Genomic DNA, 5,357 nt, shown 5'->3' with positions numbered 1-5,357 from the left:
ATTAGGGATGGGCAATAAATGCTGGCCTAGCCAGTGACACCCATATCTCTTGAATCAATTTAAAAATAAACATAGTTTCATGAATGGAAAATCATGTTGGTCTAATTTATTTGAGCTCTTTGAGGAGATACCATGTGCTGAGGATTAGTAGAACTGAACAGAATTGAACTGTTCTTCAATTTCTGGAGGCTCTGATTGATGCCACGTTAAAGGTTATTACAAAAAGGATGAGTTAAGAACATAAGAACATAAGAACTAGGAGCAGGAGTAGGCCATCTGGCCCCTCGAGCCTGCCCCGCCATTTAGTAAGATCATGGCTGATCTTTTTGAGACTCAGCTCCACTTACCTGCCCACTCACCATAACCCTTAATTCCTTTCCTGTTCAAAAATTTATCTAGCCTTGCCTTAAAAACATTCAGCGAGGTAGCTTCAACCGCTTCACTGGGCAGGGAATTCCACAGATTCACAACCCTTTGGGTGAAGAAGTTCCTCCTGACCTCAGTCCTACATCTGCTTCCCGTTATTTTGAGGCGATGCCCTCTAGTTTCACCAGCTAGCGGAAACAACCTCCCTGCCTCCACCTTATCTATTCCCTTCATAATCTTATATGTTTCTATAAGATCTCCCCTCATTCTTCTGAATTCCAATGAGTATAATCCCAGTCTGCTCAGTCTCTCCTCATAATCCAACCCTCTCAACTCTGGAATCAACCGAGTGAATCTCCTCTGCACCCCCTCCAGTGCTAGTATATCTCTTCTCAATTAAGGAGACCAAAACTGCACACAGTACTCCAGGTGTGGCCTCACCAGGACCCTATACAGCTGCAGCATAGCCTCCCTGTTTTTAAACTCCATCCCTCGAGCAATGACAGACAAAATTCCATTTGCCTTTTTAATTACCTGCTGCACCTGCAATCCTACTTTTAGCGATTCACGCACAAGGACACCCAAGTCCCTCTGCACAGCAGCGTGCTGCAATTTTTTACCATTTAAAACATAGTCCATTTTGCTGTTATTCCTACCAAAATGGATGACCTCACACTTATCAACATTGTACTCCATCTGCCAGACCTTTGCCCACTCACTTAGACTGGCTATATCCCTCTGCAGACTTTCAGTGTCTTCTGCACACTTTGCTCTACCACTCACCTTAGTGTCATCTGCAAATTTTGACACACCACACTTAGTCCCCAACTCCAAATCATCTATGTAAATTGTAAACAATTGAGGTCCCAACACTGATCCCTGAGGCACACCACTAGCCACTGACCGCCAACCAGAAAAACACCCATTTACCCCTACTCTTTGCTTCCTACTGGTCAACCAATCCTCTATCCATGCCAATACATTACCTGTAATACTGTGCAACTTTATATAATGTAGCAGCCTTTGGTGTGGCACCTTGTCAAATGCCTTATGGAAATCCAGATACACCACATCCACAGGTTCCCCATTGTCCACCATGCAAGTAATGTCCTCAAAGAATTCCACCAAATTAGTTAAACATGACCTACCCTTCATGAACCCATGCTGGGTGTTCCCAATGGGACAATTTATATCCAGATGTCTTGCTATTTCTTCCTTAACGATAGATTCAAGCATTTTCCCCACTACCGAAGTTAAGCTAACTGGCCTATAGTTATCTGTTTTTTGTCTACTTCCTTTTTTAGACAGTGGCGTCACATTGGCTGTTTTCCAATCTGTGGGAACCACCCCAGAGTCCAGTGAATTTTGGTAAATAATTACTAATGCATTTGCTGTTTCCCCCATCACCTCTTTTAGTACCCTGGGATACATTTCATCAGGGCCAGGAGACTTCTCTACCTTTAGCCCCATTAGCTTGCCCAGCACTGCCTCCTTAGTGATAATGATAGTTTCTAGGTCCTCACCTGCTATAACCTTCTTGCCACTAGTTTTCGGCATGTTATTTGTGTCTTCCACTGTGAAGACTGATACGAAATAACTGTTTAATGTCTCAGCTATTTCCTCATTCCCAGTTATTAAATTGGCCTTCTCATCCTCTAAAGGACCAATGTTTACCTTTGCCACTCTTTTACGATTTACATATTTATAGAAACTTTTGCTGCCTGTTTTTATATTCTGAGCTAGTTTACTCTCATAATTTATCTTACTTTTCTTTATACCTTTTTTTTGTGCTTTCTGTTGGCCTTTAAAGATTTCCCAGTCTACTAGTTTCCCACTACTCTTTGCTTTTTTGTATGTGTTTTTTTTCAATCTGATACTTTCCTTTATTTCCTTAGACATCCATGGCTGGCTCCCTCTTTTCCTACAGTTCTTCCCTGTCACTGGAATATACTTCTGCTGAGCACTGTGAAAAATCATTTTGAAAGTCCTCCACTGTTCCTCAATTGACCCACCGTAAAGTTTTTGCTCCCATTCTACCTTGGCTAACTCCTTCCTCATTCCTTCATAGTCTCCTCTGTTTAAGCACAGGACATAGGTACTGGATTTAACCTTCTCACTCTCCATCTGTATTTTAAATTCGACCATACTGTGATTGCTCCTTCCGAGAGGATCCCTAACTGTGAGATCATTAATTATTCCTGTCTCATTACACAGGACTAGATCTAGGATAGTTTGGTCCCTCGTAGGTTCCATTACGTTTTGTTCAAGGAAATTATCGCGGATGCATTCTATGAATCCCTCCTCAAGGCTGCCATGACTGACCTGGTTTGACCAATCGATATGTAGATTAAAATCCCCCATGATAATTGCTGTACCATTTTTACAAGCATTAGCTATTTCTATGTTTATTGCCCGCCCCACCACGATGTCATTATTTGGTGGCCTATAGACCACACCTATCAGTGACTTCTTCTCCCTGCTATTCCTAATTTCCACACAAATGGATTCAACGTTTTGTTCAGTAGAACCTATATCATCTCTCACTACCACCCTGATATCATCCTTAAAAATCAGAGCAACACCACCTCCCTTACCTTCCTGTCTGTCCTTCCGAACAGTTTGATACCCCTGGATATTTAACTCCCAGTCATGACCATCCTGTAACCATGTCTCTGTAATGGCCACTAAATCATACCCATTTGCCATGATTTGCATCGTCAACTCATCCACCTTGTTTCGAATATTCCGAGCATTCAAATAAAGTGCCCTAATGCCAGTTTTTGCACCTTCTTTTTGGGTCCTATTACTTCCATTACTAACAGCTCTTGAGTTCTCCTTCCCTTTAACTTTTTTCCTAATTTTCAATGGAGTTGAAGCTTCCTCGTCATCTGCTAACCTGCTGCTTTGCCTTACATTAATTGTTATTCTCCCTCTACGCTCACTTCTCCCTTCCCCCCCCACTTACTAGTTTAAAGTCCTGTTAACCACTCTATTTACCCTTTTCGCCAGAACACTGGACCCGGCCCTGTTCAGGTGGAGTCCATCCCAGCGATATAGATCCCTCCTGTCCCAGAACTGATGCCAGTGCCCCATGAAAAGGAAACCCTCTTTCCCACACCACTCTTTTAGCCACGTGTTTACTTCCCTGATCCTCGCCTCCCTATGCCAATTTGCACGTGGCTCGGGCAGCAATCCAGAGACTATGACCCTTGAAGACCTGTTTTTTAATTTTGTTCCTAGCTTTTCATAATCCCGAAACATGCAGGACTAGGAAAAAAGACCTATGTTGTTGGTACCTACATGGACCACAACTGGATCCTCCCCCTCCCTCTCTAGTACCCTCTCAAGCCGGTCAGAGATGTCTCGCACTCTGGCACCAGGCAGGCAACACAACATGTGGGATTCTCTATCCTGCTCGCAGAGGATACTGTCTATCTCCCTGATGATGGAATCCCCTACAACTACAATCCATCTTTTTGCTCCCCCCTCTTGAATGGCCTCCTGGACCATGGTGCCATGGTCAGTTGACTCATCCTTCCTGCAGCCCTGTTCCTTATCCACGCAGGGAGCAAGTGCCTCATACCTGTGGGACAATGTCAAGGGCTGCGGCTCCTGTGTTCCTGTCTGCAGGGTCCCTCTACCTGCCTCACTCGCACTCACACACTGCTGTCCCTGCCCGCTGATCAATTTAACATTAGTTAATCTACCAGGTGTGACTGCCTCCTGGAACACAGCATCCAGGTATTTCTCCCCCTCCCGGATGTGCCGCAATGTTTGGAGTTCGGATTCCACCTCATCAATTTTGAGCCGGAGCTCCTCAAGCAGCCAACACTTGCTGCAGATGTGGTCACTGCCGTTCTCAATGGGATCAGCTAGCTCCCACATCATACAGCTACGACACATCACCTGGCCTGCCATCTCTACTTAGTTAATTATTTAAAATTAATTAGTTTTTTTTTAAGTTTCGCAGTGTTCTCTGCACCAGTAAGTTTACTCCGTTATATACTCAAACAGACTCCGGCTTTGCCTTCCGACCCGCTCCCAGAGGATTTGGCGTCTAGGTGACCACCCCGAAAGATAACAAAGAGATGAGGGAAAAAAAATGCAAATAGCTTACCTGCTCACCACACTTAGTCGTTATTATTAGGTTAGAGGAGGTGGAAGGGTGGGAGACACTACGTGTGTAGTGTCTCGGGTATTAGTTAACTCTCAAATTTATTGGGTGGAAGCTTACCTTCCCAGGCTGCCCTCGCGCTTTCTCCCGGACTCCCACCGCTGAAACAACTGAAAAGGGTTCACAGTGTTGGGAGTAACAAATTGGCATGGATAGAAGATTGGCTGGCTATCAGAATGCAGAGAGTAGACCTGAAGATGTGGGCACAGTTACAATGTTTAAAACACACTTAGGTAAGGACATGCATAGGAAAGGTTTGGAAGGATATGGGCCAGGAGCACACAGGTGGGACTAGTTTAGTTTGGGATTGTGTTTGGTATGGACTGTTGGGACCCAAGGGTCTGTTTCGGTGCTATCTGATTCTATGAGTGGTCAGTTACAGGGTTAAGTGGTAGGAGATCAACAGTTTACAATTTACAGAAATCATTTGAAGACACCAAAGATACCATTGTTACATTTGCTGATGACTTGGATAGGTAAGAAACTAAGTTCTGAAGAGGACACAAGTGATATACAAAACGTCATTACCCAGTCACTAAACCTAACAAATAGAGTACAACATGGGGGAAAACATGCAATTGTCTTTTCTTTCAGGAATAGAATAAGCATATTATCAAAACAGCGAGAAATGGCAGAGTGTCGAGATGAAGAGGGATCTGAAGAGGGAACCACAAAACATTAGTGTGCAGCACAGCAAATACTTAGGAATGCTAATGAAACGCTATCATTTATCACAAGGGGAATTGAATTGAAAGGACAGTGTCTGACCCACTGTCCCACCCAGTCCCAGAGGGAGGGGAGAAAGGACAGTGTCTGA

General features: G+C 44.0%; 1 protein-coding gene across 1 annotated transcript in view; it reads right to left on the bottom strand.

Moving 5' to 3' along the window:
- Positions 1-5,357, bottom strand: part of gtf2h4 (general transcription factor IIH, polypeptide 4) — a 323,881-nt gene that overhangs the window by 13,696 nt on the left and 304,828 nt on the right. The window lies entirely within an intron of this gene.

The sequence above is a fragment of the Rhincodon typus genome, chromosome 35 (genome assembly GCF_021869965.1).
Source record: "Rhincodon typus isolate 14 chromosome 35, sRhiTyp1.1, whole genome shotgun sequence".
Lineage (NCBI taxonomy): Eukaryota > Metazoa > Chordata > Chondrichthyes > Orectolobiformes > Rhincodontidae > Rhincodon > Rhincodon typus.
The sequence above is the reverse complement of the archived record's forward strand: the minus strand, read 5'-3'. Positions and strand labels throughout refer to the sequence as shown.